The sequence below is a fragment of the Pongo abelii genome, chromosome 1, assembly GCF_028885655.2.
Source record: "Pongo abelii isolate AG06213 chromosome 1, NHGRI_mPonAbe1-v2.0_pri, whole genome shotgun sequence".
In the NCBI taxonomy this organism is placed as follows: domain Eukaryota; kingdom Metazoa; phylum Chordata; class Mammalia; order Primates; family Hominidae; genus Pongo; species Pongo abelii.
The window spans coordinates 173,355,141-173,371,916 of record NC_071985.2 but is presented as its reverse complement, the minus strand read 5'-3'; the positions used below and the strand labels follow the sequence as shown (position 1 = coordinate 173,371,916).

General features: G+C 38.2%; 1 protein-coding gene and 1 long non-coding RNA gene across 4 annotated transcripts in view; one reads left to right on the top strand and one right to left on the bottom strand.

Annotated features, from left to right (window-relative positions):
• FGGY (FGGY carbohydrate kinase domain containing) overlaps positions 1-16,776 on the top strand; it is a 492,018-nt gene that overhangs the window by 472,622 nt on the left and 2,620 nt on the right. For all 3 annotated transcript variants that reach the window (XR_008514557.2, XR_008514537.2, XR_008514552.2), the window contains 2 exons: positions 3,259-3,518; positions 4,546-4,619. The gene's annotated coding sequence lies outside the window, so the exon portion shown is untranslated. The remainder of the gene's footprint in view (positions 1-3,258; positions 3,519-4,545; positions 4,620-16,776) is intronic.
• The window catches only part of LOC129050801 (uncharacterized), a 37,561-nt gene continuing 29,288 nt past the window's right edge, over positions 8,504-16,776 (bottom strand). The window contains exon 6 of the long non-coding RNA XR_008514608.1: positions 8,504-8,867. This is a non-coding gene — a long non-coding RNA (uncharacterized LOC129050801). The remainder of the gene's footprint in view (positions 8,868-16,776) is intronic.

Here is a 16,776-nt window from a genome sequence, read left to right as displayed (position 1 = left end):
TCTACCTACACCCAGCAAGAACTGACCCGTACATATCTGATTTGCCCTCCAGTTTCCCTGCTAGGGCCAAATGTTAAGTGAAAGGCTACCTAGATGGAATCCTGATACGTTATCTAGCTTTTGTCAGCTATCTCCCCCAGGGGCCAAATCCAGTTCCCTATAATTCTCTGGCCACCAACTTGGGCCTTGTTTTAACCCAGGCAGACCTCCCAGAGAAAAATCCAAGAGCCTTAAATCATACTTTGTGTTTAGAAAGTCCTATGCCAACCACTCTTGATGTGAGTGACAGCTATTGAAGATGTTCTCTGAATGCTTCCTGATCCACGGCATGAAATAGTATTTCATTCTTTGGTCTCCTTGTGGTTGAAGGATCTTGTGACCAATCTCTTTAATGAGCTGTGAGAAATTATGTGTGTTGTTTCTGGACCAAGTCTTTGATTGTCAGTGTGAGAATCCTCAGAGCTTTCTTTTCTCCTACATAACAACCAGCAATGTTCCACATGGGGATTCTCCCTCAGCCTGGGTTCCAGAGAGAGGATGGCTGTGAGCAGAGCCCCTAACCAGTGCACAGTGAACATGTGGCTTGATGAGACATACACTTCTGTTTGTTGAAAACACTGAGGTTTTAAGTTTGTTTCTTGCCTCAGCATAATCTGTCCTATCCTAACTGACGTACCTCATGCCACGAGGGCCACACTGACCTATATGGAGGCTAAATTTGCTATGATCAGAACAGCTAGCTCAATCTTGCTTGGGGCAAAATTTGCAGTTAAGTGGATCCCTCTAGTCCCAACTCTGAACAACTCCATTACGCTCCCTTTCCTGACTAGCATGTGTTGGGCTCCCAATCTCACAAGTCAGGAGAGCACTCTCATTCTGTGCTAGGGTTTCCCAAGAGAAGGTTTATTAGTGGGAATGGTGTTTAGGTGCAAGTAATAATAACCCATCTGACAGCTAAATTGATATGATAAGATAGTTGTTATTTACAGGGACAGGCAGCCAACAAGTTGACTTGAGGATTCAACAGTTCCATCAAAGAGCCAAGCCCTTTTTATATTCGTATTCCTCCAGGCTCCATCAGCTAGCAATTGACCTCAGGTTTGTTACTTCTGGTTACAAGATGCTGTCATCTCTAAAGGCATCTTATTTTCACAGCATCCAAAACACGAGAATCTTCTCTCTAAGCCATCCTTTTTTTGTTTTGTTTTGTTGTTGTTGTGGTTGTTTTTCCTGATCAAGGAAGAACCTCCCAGCAGACTTCTCCTTAGGTTTCATTGGCCAGATTCCGCATCACACTGCAGCCACTATGGATTGCTAAAACTGGCATAGAGAACTCATGATGCCTTCTCCGGGACTGGGCATATTGCTGTTCCAATGAAATCATGGTTCTGTTAAAAAGGGAGGGAGGGAATGGCTTTTGTGTAAGCAGCTAACACTATTTACCAAAATAACACTAGATTTCATTTTTAAAAAAGAGCCATGGCCAACTAAGTTTGGGAAACACTGAGTTAAATATGTCTTATTACTACAGAATATTTTATACTAATCTTGTAATATACTCATGTGCATTGTGAGCTTCCTAGAGAAAAACTACCTGTGAAGCATTTCCCAGACTTTCTCCTTTAGACAAGTTTTTTACAAAGCATTTTATTGCACATAATGGAACAACCACAGTATTTCAAAGGCTAATTAACCAAATCATCATGTTTTCACCTGAGTTGTATAGACGTTTTTCTTTCGTGTTATCTGTTGGAAGGTTTATTCAGCAAATTGATAGCTCCTATTATTAAAAATTTGGTTATCTAATTACAGAATTAAAATGATATTCACTACTATATAAATTATTGCCTTACGAATGAATGTTGCTAATTATCAATGTTTAAACTAGTCATTAGAAATAGGCTCAAAAAGACCTCTACTTGGAAATATAAGAAGTTTCAACTGAAAGTTGTCCCTTCAGTTAAATTAAATTGTAGCTCCAGACCATGGGTCAAACTAATGGGATAGCAAGTGTTATGTTAACTAATTATTAACTAATAATTAATTATTAACTAATAATACAATCATGCATTTCTTTGTTATATTTTTAAATTTAGTATTTCCGTCCATTCTAACCTTGAAGTCTTCCTTCTCTATCCTATATTCCATGTAGGAAACTCCCTAGTAATATATATCAGGCCAAGAATATCACACCTCTCCAACTTACTTCCCCTCCTTGTGCACACCCTCACCCTAAACCGTACATACAACACAGACAACATTAACATATTATTAGGTCTTTTGCTAAAAAGAGTAAAAAGTTATTTCCTTAAGATCAAGCAAATACTAAAGGATAGTGTAGCTAACATTAGATAATTTGTGACATGAGTTCTTAATACTAAATGTCATGAGTTCCATTAAAGTTGTGCTGATTTAAATTTCAACCTTGTATAGATATTTTAATATCATTTTGACAATATACTTCTAAGCTGTTTATTTACTTTAATGGTTTTGTAAGAAGTTTCTGCATACACTACAAGATAAAAACTTGTTACAATTAAAAAGGATTTGAAGGAACCATGAAGTTATTTTAACAGTAAACATGTTTATTTTTTGTATAAATGTGCGTTTTCCTTTTTTACGTCTACATAGTAATTTTTAAAGTATAATTTCTGAAACATATGGCTTAGCTGTTCTACACAGGTGCTACATAGAGCTGGAGAACATCTTGTGCTTATATGTATTCAAGCATATGTTTCAATCCTACTCTTTTTACAATAAACCTTTCATCGACTTCCTGCTATTTATATCAGGAACATGTATTTGGCCTTGATTTCACCTGCTCTTTTTGTAGAGAGACTTACAAAGAGACTCTGGGAGGTTATGGAATCTACAGGAAATAAATACAATGTTGATTTTGTTACAAGGTGATTGAGTTGGTAAGGAAGTGGTTAAAAAATAAACCTTTACGACTGTAAGTGTAGAATGAGATAACAATGTGTTACTCTTTTCGTTTTTTTCTGATTATTTTACTCTCCCCAAAACCCTTTTACATTTGTACAAAAACTTAACTCAGTGTTTAAAAAATATTGTTTCTTATACTATAATCACAACTCTAGTTTTAAGAATAAACAGTTAATATACCAATAAGAATAACTAATAATAATAGTAGCTAACAGTGGATAAGTGCTCACCATGGGCAGGCTCTGGTGTATGCCTGATCCCACTTAATCTTCATAACAAACAGAAATGATCAGCACTGTTATTTATATTTTGCAGATGAGGAAAACGAAGCACAGAGCAATTAAATAACTTGCCCAAGATCACCCAAGATGTCCGGCTGAAGTTCTTAACCATTACCTTACACTAATCAACAGCAACAATAATAATAACCACCTTTCTAGGATGCAAATTATGTTCCAAGAACTTTCATTATTTCATTACATCTCCAAAGCCCCAAGAGTAAATAATATCCTGTTCTATTGAAGAAGAAACTGTGGTCCCAAGACATGAAATTACTTGCTCAAGGTCACACACTGGTAAGTGGCATTAAACCACCTCCTATGAGTGTCAAAATATAATTGGGGCTGAGGTGGAGCTGAGATTTTAAAAATATCAGTGGTAGGAGACAGACGATGTGATGCCCCATTTAAACTACATGGCAGTGGTGTCCTACGACTAGGAGAAGAGAGGCGGGAAAAGCTGAGGTCTCATGAAATAAAAATCAAAACCAAAAGAATGGTTGGTGATGCTATTAGTATATAGTCCCCTTTCAACACTTAAAAAATGCTCAGAAAGAGTGAAGATTTACTGCTGGGGGCGGGGGTGGTGGGGCTATGTTTTTAACTCTTTATACTCCAGACACAAGCTGCACTGCTATACAGTTTCAGCAAATGTTTTTTAGGAAAGGGCTAGATAGTAAATATCTTTTAGCCTTTCGTATTATTTGATCTCATTCACTACTGCTTAACTCTGCCATTGTAACAGGAAGGCAGTCACAGACAATATGTAAATGAATGGGCAGAGCTGTGTTCCAAAAAAGCCTTATTTACAAAAACAGGTGGTCTTGCAATGTGGCCTGCAAGCTGTAGTGTGCCAGCCTCTGCTCTGGCATCTGGGGTGGTGGCTTTGGGAGTATTGAGGACCAGTCCCCTAAGTGCAGTCATTGGCATTCTCATAAGTGTAGTGCAAACAGCAAGGCAGTGGAGAAGTTCCTTTTAGTAGCTTTCCGGGCACTAGATATGAACCAGATGGAAAGGAGCGCGACTTTGGGAATTATAATGTTTTACAACTCCCAAATAAATGTATGATTTGAAGCAGAAGAAGACTCAGTAATAATGGAGTTTGGCACTTATAATGAATGACCAAGCGAACATTGTATTTTTATCTCCAGACAGAAGGCACATGTGGATTTAACTGTCCCAAGCTCTCTTTCAATTCTCCATCAATTTTCTGCCCTCGGTTTTTTGCTTTTTTCCTTTTTAAAATAAGTTTAACATGTGTATCAATCAGTCTGAACTTGATGTGGTATATTCATTAAATGGTTTCATTTTTCTACTTTCGCAGCCCTCAACTCTGTGATGTCAACATTCCCTTCCCCATAGGTAACAGATCCTATCTGGCTACTTTTCATTATTAAGGTACAGTATACTTAAACTTATACTAAGTTGTGGCATAACTACAAAGAAAATAATTACTTCAGTTTTCAAAACTGTACTTTTATCTTCCCATACCTCATAGGATATATGCCAAGGATACAATTAAATACATTTAATAATCTTATTCTTAGTAATAATATTAGTATTCATATTTAAAAAATATACTAGGATATATTTTTCATAAAGCAAATGTTTATGTCTTTAGAATCAAGATTTTTAGCCTGAAATAAAAGGCATACAAATATAAAAAGTTAAAACACTATAATCTTTAATTTGAATAGGAAATACCAGTATCAATTTTTTGTTGTTTTTTTTTGTAAAATTGCTAGCTCTTTTCACCAAGAATACATAGAAGCATTGACAGGCCAATATCAATTAACAATCAAAGGGTAAAGATGTTAGTGTCTAAATACCAAAAAAATCGAGTTCCCTTGTAGAAACTGCCAGCACCATATTGAAGATGAGAAATGTACAAGATAAGCCTGGGATATCTCGTTGTAAGTGAGAGCAAAGAAGCTATCAAAGACTATTGCATCACACTAAAATAACATTAGGGCCAAGTTGAAGGATCTTCCACTGACCAAAGGCAGACAATTTTGTATCAAAAAACTATGACTACAATGGATAAATATACGTGTGTGTTTATATATGTATAAACATTCATGAGTGGTCCCTAAATATCAACATAATTTATACTTACCCACTAGACAATTCTGCAACATACTGCTCATCAAATTACATATTCTGCAAATATGTTCAGCCACATCCTTCCACCTGCATCTAAATTTACAGTGATATCAAACTATAATTTTCTGTAGAGGAATCCATGTTCCTCACCAGAAAGGAAGAATAAAAGGCAGTTTTCTCAAATTTGAAGAGCACAAGGAATCATAATAGTTGCCATCCAAGTTTAGACCCATAGTCCCTCTAACCTAAGGATTCTCACCCCTAGCTGCATATTGGAATCACCTGGTGAGCCTGTGCTTTACCTCTAGAGATTCTGACTGAATTGTTCCGGGATGTGACCTGGCATTGGTATGTTTGAAAAGCTCCCCAAGTGATTCTAACATGCAGGTGACGTTAAAAAAACACTAAATCTGATGATGGCTTTAACCTCATGCTACCTGTGGGAGGAGGCCCTGTGGAACAGGAATGAGTGGGAACGTCCTTCAGGAAATGCACCTAAAAACACCATCACCAACCATAGCAAGTCATGGAATGCCAGACATACCAGATCAGATCCTACTACTTATTTAATCTCCTAAAGAAACACTGTAAGGAATATACTGTTATCCTCATTTTTGTAGATGAATACTTTGTTGTTTATTTAACCAAGATGTTAAATAAATAAATTACCAGTGGTCTCAGAGCCAGTAAATAGTGAAGCCAGGAAGCCAGGACTCGTATTAGGTCTGCACAAATGCAAAATCCATGCTCTTCACCATGCTGCATGCCAGGTACATCTTCTTCCTGAGTCTTAGCTAAGAACAGGCTGCTGTGTAGGTTGAGCAGATAACTGTTCAGTATCAGCCTGTGGTGATGCATTTTTCATTACTCTTCATCAAACAGTCACCTCTGGCGACGTGAATACTGCCAAGGCTGCTTTTACAGGAGAGGTGTAGAAGGCAGAGGTGATTGAGACTTACTTGAGAGTACTGCAAATAACTACTGGTTGTCAGAGCGATTACCTAATGTTAGTATTTTAAAATAAACTACAAACTGTAAGGGAAGGAATCAATATTTTATGACTACAAAATACTACTTTCAGTAGAGAATCTAGAATTTCTATAAAGGAATTGCTTAGGGGACTTAATATGGTGGAAAGGAGAAGCTAGCCAACTTGTAATAAAACTGCTTTTACGAAGCCCTTTCCATAGGAAATGTGAACTGTTCAGATCAGAGAATTGAGAGGTAAAGTCAGCAGAAATTGTGGAGGAACTAAAGCCCCCACCCTTAATCTACTTCTTGTCACTGCTACTGTCCCTCAGACAGGCAAAGATGTTTATGTAACCATCTGATTGGGGTTGAAAGGAATGAATTGGCTCCTCTGCAAGCTATAATTTGTGATTGTCATTAAATATTACCATTCTTTACCTTTAAAAGACATCTCTTGGTATCAGAAAATTATGATTACAGTGAATTAATAAATATGTGTATATATCCATGAGTAGTCCTTAAATATGAACATATTTAATTTATACATACCCATTAGATAACTCTGCAACATACTAGTCATCAAATCATGTATTCTGCAAATATATTCAGCCAAATCCTTCCACCCGGCATCTAAATCTAGGGTGGCATCTTCCCATACACCTTCACCTCTTCCAGTCTTGGAGTCTAGGTTCTTACCACATCTAACAGCTTCTTGGGTAGCCTTTTTGCCTCCATCCCTCTGCCTGACTATTGCTGCCAGTCTCATCTTAGACTCACCAATCCCATCTTTCATTTGGTCTCCTATATTTTAAGGATAAAATAAAATAAGAGGAGGTCCCTGGGTATGTGCTAAGTGGGTGTGTGGAAGTAGAGTCCTACCTCACTGTGGTGGAAGCATAAGAAGCTGAAAAATAAATGCTGGAAATCTACCTGCAAGGGATACTGAGGTCAAAGGCAGGACAGCTGGCCAAGCCAGATTTTTCTTCCAATGGGCCAGGCGAGCAATGGATGTAAGATATGGAGCCCAGGTGAGGAAGAGAGAAAGCAAGAACTCAAGTGAGAGGTAGTTCATATGGCTGCCTCACTATCATCATCCAGACAAAATGCTGACGATAGTAGTGTCTTTTTTGTATGAAGTCCAGCAAGCATGCCAAGTGTACTTAAAGGGGCTGGAGTAATGTGGATACCCCTGACTCCAATACTTGGCACACTTAGGCAGAAGGAGCTCTTCAGCCCACATAACCCCCAATGGATGTGACACTGGGTCTGGCTGTTGCATCGCTGAGATTCCAGGGCCTTCTCCTCTCATCAGATCTTTCCCTTCCATCGGGTCCATTTCTGTCCAGGACTCTCCATAAGGCAGTGGTGCATGATATACACCTAAATGGGCTCTCATCAGCACCTCCTTCTAAGCTTTGCAATGCTCCGAAGCCCAGGCTAGGTCACAGCACACTGACCCTATAACCAGCAATTAGGAAAGCAGCCAGCGTTTCTGTCTATGGTAGCACTGAAAAATCTTTTCCCCTGAGTTTAAGTCAGGCTGGAAGACAGGGAATTCCATCGTGCCTTTTGTTTCTGTCAGAGTCTAAGCAGGAAATAGCTGCCAGCTGAGTATTCATAACAGGGATTTAAAAACTGGGAATTAATTACACAGACTTGTAGGAACTGAGAACCAAGCATGGGGTAGTGAGGCAACCCAGAGAATCATAACTGAAGGGAACCACTAAGACCCTAGGCCAGAGGGACAGAAGAGGAGGCAGTGTTACTGGCCCCTGGGCGAAGCTGGCACCCTGGCAGGACTGTTCTGGAGATGGCGCTGCTGTGGAGTTGCTGCCCAAGACAGAGAGAGAGGGGAGAAATATTCCAGCTTCTCCGCTCTTCCCTCCCTCTGGTGTCCCACCAGTGCCTCCCACTGGCCAAATATGCAGAATTCAAGGGTCAGTCCCCTGAAATACAGAGCAGAGCAGGAGAAAGTGAAGAACCAATTTGAAGGCAATATGCCCAGGAGAGACCAATTGCCCTTGTTTGTCAACCTTCACCACTGCTCCAAACACAAAGCCCTCATACGCACTTCCATAACAGTATCACTCCTGGCTTACATGCCCCACAATTTTTCCTTATCCTTCTGCCATGCTTGTGCCAACCCACGAGCTATGCCTTACAGAGCCTCCATTCTACTGTAAACAAACTACTCTATATCCTGCCTCTTCTTCAAATATTCTCTCTGACTTGAATTCAATCCTGATTCACACTTAGCAAAAAGCCCTGAATCATTTATTCACTCATTCAACAATGACATATTAAATGGAAATTATACCCATAATAATTAACCTTGCATTGTTGTATGTGTTTTATATATATTAAGCCCTCCAATTCTCGCAACAACCTTATGCCCCTTCTATAGATGAGGAAACTGAGAGAAGTAGTCCTTGAGAAACTTGCCAGTCACATAGTTCATAAATAGCAGGGCCAGGAATCAAACATGCATCCAGCCTTCAGAAACCAAAGTTTTACCCACCATACATCACTGTTCCAAAAATGGGTGTGCAGTAGTGAGCAACACGGAGATCATCCCTGCAAATAAAGTTTAATAGAAGAAGACATTTTTAAATTTTCATTTTGTAATAATTTTAGTTTTACAGAAGACTTGCAAACAATACAGAGAGTTCCATATATTCTTCACATTGCTTCCCCTAATGTTAACGTCTCACACAACCATACAGTATTTATCAATACTAAGAAACTTTCATTGGTACAATGCTACTAACTAAATTACAAACTCTAACCAAATTTTACCAATTTTTTGATTAATATTTTCCTTTTCCAGGATCCAATCCAGGGCACCATGTTTCATTGAATCATCATATCTCTTTAGTTTCTCAGACTTTCTTTGTTTTTTGTGACCTTGACACCTTTGTAAATTATTGATTAGGGCCAGGCCTAGTGGCTTACACCTGTAATATCAGCACTTTGGGAGGCTGAGATGGGTGGATCACCTGAGGTCAGGAGTTTGAGACCAGCCTGGGCAACATGGTGAAACCCTGTCTCTACTAAAAATACAAAAATTAGCTGGATATGGTGGTGGGCACCTCTAATCCCAGCTACTAGGGAGGTTGAGGAGGAGAATTACTTGAACCTAGGAGGCGGAGGTTGCAGTGAGCCGAGATCACACCATTGCACTCCAGCCTGGGTGACAAGAGCGAAACACCATCTCAAAAAAAAAAAAAAAAAAAGGATTGGTTAGGCATTTTGGAGAAACTCCCCCCATTTGGGTTTGTCTGATGTGTTCGTTTAAGTAGACTAGAGTTCTGGATATTTTGGACAAGTGACATAGTGGCAAACTGCCCTTCTCACTGCATCACATCAAGGATACAAGCTATAAACATGAGCTATCATTGATGATGTTAACCTTATTAATTTAGTTAAGGTGATACATGGCAGATTTCTCTGCTGTTAAGTTTCTATTTTTCCCTTTTCATATTCTGTCAGTTAGAAGTGAGTACTAAATCCAGCCCTCACAAGGGAGGCAGAGTTAAGCTCTGCCTCGTGGAGGAGGCAGCAACTACCTTTATCATTTGGAATTCAGCAGGAAATATTTATCCTTTCTCCTCCATTTATTTATTTATTCAATCATTTATCACTCAGTAAACATTTATGAATATTCATTTTATTTTTTAGGTTATATTCCAATACTGTCATTTATTTTGTTTCCCTAACTGGGGCAACAAGTTAGAGCTCCCACTGCCTAGCTTTGGCCAATGGGAGCTTTTTCAGGTTGACTACTGTGCCCTTTTCACACGTCCCCATTTTGTTGAGCCCTTCCTTGCATTCTGTCACTACAAAATGCTCCAGGCTTATCTTGGATTTTCCCACCCCTCCCCTAGAATCAGCGATTTCTCCAAAGAACACTGATTCCTTTTATTGGAGAATGGTATCAGAAACCAAGATCTGGGTGCCGGAAGTGCTTCTAGTTTCTCTCAGTGGAAAAAGATAGAAAATACATGTGTGTATATATACTAACCCATGTATATATACATAAAAAGACTTTGAATAAATGAAAGCACAAATGGGTTGTTATAAATGCTATGAAGAAAAATACCAGACTCTTTATAAAAGGGTTATAGATATGATTTCATATAAATGGGATTAGGTAGAAGTCAAGATGGTCTTCTCTGTAGTGAAACACTTAAGGTGAAATCTATTCAATGACTAGGAGTTAGCCAAGTGAAAGAGCAGAGAGACAGCATTACAGGTAGAAAAACCATCATTTAAAAGAACACTAAATAGCAAGTGCTCAAAATGTTTGAAGAGTTGGATGAAGTCCATCGTGGTGAGAGTGGAATGATCCAGGGGATATGTGACTACAGGGGGGCCGAGGCTGGATCACATAAGACCTTGAAGGCCATGATAAGGAGTTCAGATGTTGTCATGAGTGTAATGGAATGCCACTGAAGGGTTTTTAAAAGAGGAGGGAGGTGCATTCTACTTCATATAGAGTTGTAGAATCATGTGAAGTAGAAACCTCCTCAATTTCCTCAGCTCCTCAATCCCCACCCCACCACCCATAAGCTTTTCCCTGCAGGCACCCATCTCCAGGAAGCTTTACAGTTGGCCACCTCACTCTGGTCCACACTAGAGTCTTATCTTTCTGGTCTTTGGATTTCACCAGGCCACAGCTATAAAATGACTTATTTGAAAAATACTTGTATACTTTTATTATAAAATTTGCCGTCATTTACATTATTTGTTCATTCACTCAGTCTTTTCTAGGAACTATATCTGATGCCTCCCAGAACTCCAGGATCTACTAAATATTAAGAATAGTGTTTCCCTCTATTCCTCAGCTGCCAAGGAGCGCATGACTACATTTAATATACACACAATTGTATTTTCCTCAGCTATGAAATCATGATAAAATAGTTCTTGCCTTCCCCTTCATTGATTAGTTGCCTTCATAGTATGCTAGAATTATTTTACTATGCCAGTACTTTTATTGTAAGCTAATTGAAGATTTTTTGAAATTAGAACAGTTTTTCCATTTTTAAAAATTAGCAAAAAAAAAAAAAAAGAAGTATTTTCTGCCACTTGATAAAGGACTTTTCTCTTTAACACCAGTAACAGCCTCAGCATGAGGATTCTGGTAACAAGGAACCCCTGAGGTTGCTGTGTTTTTTTCTGAACAGCTCTAATTACTGTAAAGTTATTAAATGTTTATTGATTGTAGAACCAAATGAATAAACAATGGTCTGTTGTTCTACTAAGTTCAAAACACATTAAGAAAACAATTTGTTTATTAAAAGCATGGATTTTTAAAAGCATGGATCAAATATAAAAATAAAAATAGAAGGGTTTTATATAATATGTAAAGTAGTACTATTAGAATGCAATAAAGACAAATAATTATCCCCAGAGGAACACTATTACAGGCAGGCTTGATAATGATTTATTTTTTCTTTCCTTTTGTGATAATTATTCACTCATTGGTATAAGAGATGCTGACAGTTCACTAACAACATGATTGCTTTTGCTTCACATATTCTGTGCTTTCCTCTCATTTTAGTCCTAAGACAAATTATTCAATTGTTTTCAGGTGCTAAATTTGTTTTAATAGTGTCTATTCTATGTAGATATATGATTCTCTAATTTTAATAAAATTAGAGCAATTTTATTTTGATATTTTAGAAATATACTGAATGCCATTTAAAATGTTAAGGAATTCTTAGTTTTTTCACCATACATAAATTTAAGTTTGGAAGTGAAGTCAGAATAGACTTGAGACTTAGATACCCAAGACTGGATCTGAAATGCAGCCATACCACATACTAGCTGTGTGTGAACTTGGACAAATTAATTATTAATCCCTTTGGGTCGTTCTTTTTTTCAATTTTAAGGTAGACTTGGTAGTAATCACTTCTCTACCCAACTCACTGCGTTGTTATGAGGTTCAAATGAAACAATGGCTTTGCACACCATAAAGTTCTTGTCAAATATCGGTAATAGTATATGTATTCACTTGTCTCAAAAACATTTCTCAAACATCCACTCTATGCTCGGCACTGTGCTCATGCCAGAAATGTGCAAAAGTTTGAATAGAAGATTATGAAGATGATTATGTCACTGTTTCATAGGTTTAAAATGTACATATCTTACACCAACATAACAACATGAATATATAATGCAGTTATGATATTTCTTCCCCTTAAGGCTTTTGATTATATTTTGCTCATTTTAGAAGTAATAACTTTATTCTAACTTTATCATAGATATTATATACTGAATGTAACTAATTAAACAATGTAGCTGAAAATCTTGTAAACAGGATACAATATATGATTCTATTATTTCTAGTTAGAAAAGTCAGAAACTGGTTAATTTTTTTTCTTTGAGACAGGGTCTCACTCTGTTGCCCTGGCTGGAGTGCAATGGCATGATCATGGCTCACAGCAGCTTCAAACTGCTGGCCTCAAGCAATCCTCCTCTCCTGGCCTCCCAAAGTACTGTGATTATAAGCATGGGCCACCATGCCCAACCTAATTTTATTTAACCAGTGAATTCCAACAGGTTTTATGTTTAGTTCCCGGTGTTGTCTCTTATTGATTCTTCTTATTTCGAACTGACAGTAGGCCCAACAGAGTTTTAATATAAATTGTCATGGGGAAACACTCTTGAGATCTTCTGTGTCCTCTGTTTTTCAAGAGTTTGTTTCAGAGTCAAGCAGAAACAACAGTATGGACTCTAAGAGCAAGAGAAATGTGTGCTATAATTACAAGGGCAGCAACGAAATGTAATTACTACAGGGGCAGCAAGAGGCAAGAAGATAATAGGCTGAGCTCAATCATTCAAAAAATACTAAATGAGCATTTACCAATGTACTTTGCTAGTGACAGGGAATACAGTAGTTAATGCAGAGCTGATACTCACTTCATGGAGTTTAGAGAAGTGAAGAAGAGTTCAGAAAAGTTAGAGTGAGTCTTTTTATTTTTATTTTTACAGACAGTGTCTCACTGTGTCACCCAGGCTGGAGTGCAATAGTGCAGTTACAGCTCACTGCAGCCTTGATCTCCCAGGTTCATGCAATCCTCCTGCTTCCACCTCGCAAGTAGCTGGGACCACAGGCACAGGCCACTACACCTGGCTAATCTTTAAATTTTTTTGTACAGACAGGGTCTCACTATGTTGCCCAGATCTTGAACTCCTGGGCTCAAGCAATAATCCGGCCTCAGCCTCCCAAAGCGGTGAGATTACAGGCATGAGCCACTGTGCCCCACAAGTCTTCTAAGCAGAGAAAATAGCACCTGGGAGGGCCTTGGAAGTAAGAAGTATGGTGCCTTCAAATTACTCCTGGAGCATAGAGGACATTTACTGAAGTGTTCTGTATATCTTTGTATTCCTCACAATATCAGGAATGGGTTGTCCACAGATATTTTTAAATCTATAATAAATGGTGAACACCAATGAGCATGGCACCATTGGGTCTGCCAGTCCTCCTGGAGCATGTCTGGTTCTGAATGTCAGAACATTAATATTTTCATTGGGAAAATGTGAGTCTTGATAACACTACACAGAATGATATGGAAATATAATGAGGTGATAAAGGAGCAAACTTTAAAATGTAAAAACATCATCAAATGTTTGTTGTTCATCTTTGAAACAATTGGAACAGTGGAAAGAACATGGAAAAGAACAAAATCAAGGAAGATACTAGATTGAAAGGGGTCAGAATCTTGAACATTTTCTTAATTTTAATTCTCAAATATGTCAAAGAATAGAATGTTTCTGAAGCTGAAATAGCCATATCTGTGTCAATGTCAGAGTCTCATATACTCAACTTGGGGAGAAACAGAAAGTGCCAGGCTGTCAGCTTAAACAAGGCTCACAGACCAATGCACCTGAATTTCACACAACAGAATAGAAGGTGACTGGTTTGCTTAAAGAATATCTTAATGATGCACATCAGCCAGTTTTGATACTTCCCCCACAGAATCAAACTCTTGATTATATATTTATACACACATAGGGAGATATGTATGTTAAAAGGAAACTTGTTAAAGCTTTATCTTGAGTTATGAGAAAATATATGTGAAAACACATAATCTATAAATATTTATAAAACTATAAGAAACTTATACATCAGTAACATTTTGATAATTATAGTGACTCATGTCATTATAATCTTATGGGCAAAGCTTCTTTAAATTGTTCTTTGGAAACCTTCACTAAATGGTCTTGAATAGAATCCAAGTTTTGAATTGCTTAAATTAATCCCACTCTCTCCTGAATGGTGTTGTAGTGCTGCTTCAGGATATTAGCTAATGGAATTGTGACCCTACAGCTTTATTGGAGCTAATCATATTAATAAGGCCAAATAGGTCTTTATCTAGGATGAAAGAACCAAATAGTATAGCACTTAAAAAAAAAAAAAACAACAACCATTGAGAGATCCTTGGAATAATGCCACAAATTTAAGTCCAGGGGAGAAAAAATAATTATTAGAAGAGAGAGTGCATTCACATATTGCTCAATTTGCCATTTACTTAAGTACTTGAAGTTTGGGAAGCATTCAGACTATAATGATGCTCATCACATACAAGGAGCTTGGGTTAAAAGCTTTCTGAATGTCCTCTATTAAACACAGTTCTGCTCTCTATAGGGCATTACCATATTAAAGATCCTACAATATTATCAGTTAATTTACTGGTCATATTACACCAAGCATATCAAATTGGTTTTAATTCTTCTGCCAATACTAATTGATTGGTAGTGGCTGCTGGGTTACAAAAAGGCTGTGATTGTAAAACAAACTCTAAAGCAGAGATCATGGATATGTGTGTTTAGGGGTGGAACTGGAGGGTTCACAACCCTTATATAGCGATAATAATGGCTCTCTATTACAGAAAAGGCTGATTAAGCATAGGCTCAAGGTTACAGAACTATTTATTCATTTGTTTATCATTCACTTCGTCAAAAATGATACGGAAGAAAATATAGGTAATATACAGTGATAAAGAAATCAGGGCAATGGGAAAGTAAAATCAAAAATTAAGACAAGGCCACTAAGAAATACAAACTATAAAATCCTGCACACTTAGGAAAGGGGACTTAGAATTTGACTCTAAGTTTCCTGATAGTCTAATTGAAAGTGGAAGGCATGATCATTTACAAGATTCGGGCTGTCTTAAATATAAGGCAGGTCCTATACGTAAAATGTAGGACAGACATTCTCTTACAAAATAATGTATGTGGACCTAGAAGACATGAATTTAAATCCTAGTCTGCCATTTAGGAGCTAGGTGACTTTCAGCAAGTTATTTAAACTTGACTACTTCAATATCTTCATTTGCAAAATGTGGATAATAATGCTGCTTCATGAATTGTTTTGAAATAAACAAAGAAGTAAATATGCTCTTTATTTTTTGTTTGGTCACCTAGATCCATTTGCCTTGCTTTTCTGTCCTACTTCCTGTCCTGGGAGGTTGACCCTAAAAACCGTACCACCCAGGCTCCCATTGCCCTCTGGCTTTCTATTTGGTTCAGCCAACAAGAGGTACTCCCTTCCCACTGCCTCAATGCCAACTGTCTAACTGTAGCTGCTATTTTTATGACTACAACTCCTGATGGGCAGTTGCCTTATGTATTAGCCCATTTTCATGCTGCTGATAAAGACATACCTGAGACTGAGAAATTTACAAAAGAAAGAGCTTTAATTGAACTTACAGTTCCATGTGGCCTGGGGAGCCTCATAATCATGGCAGAAGGCAAAGAGAAGCAAGTCAAGTCCCATCTTACAAGAATAGCAGCAGGCAAAGAGAGAATGAGGAAGCTCCAAAAGCGGAAACCCCTGATAAAACCATCAGGTCTCGTGAGACTTATTCATTACCACAAAAACAGTATGGGGTAGACTGCCCCAATGATTTAATTATCTCCCACTGGGTCCCTCCCATAACACGTGGAAATTATGGGAATACAATTCAAGATGAGATTTGGGTGGGGACACAGAGCCAAACCATATCATTCCACACCTGGCCCCCGCCAAATCTCATGTCCTCACATTTCAAAACCAATCACACCTTCCCAATAGTCTCCCAAAGTCTTAACTCATTTCAGCATCAACTCATAAGTCCATGGTCCAAAGTCTCATCTGGGACAAGGCAAGTCCTTTCCACCTATGAGCCTGTAAAATCAAAAGCAAGCTAGTTATTTCCTAGATACAGTGGGGGTACAGACACTGGGTAAATATAACCATTCCAAATGGGAGAAATTGATCAAAACAAAGGGGCTACAGGCCCCATGCAAGTCTGCAATCCAGCAGAGCAGTCAAATATTAAAGTTCCAAAATGATCTCCTTTGATTCCATGTCTCACATCCAGGTCATGCTGATGCAAGAGGTGGGTTCCCATGGCCTTGGGCAGCTCCACCCCTGTGGCCTTACAGGGTGTAGCCCTGCTCCTGGCTGCTTTCATGGGTTGGTGTTGAGTGTCTGTGG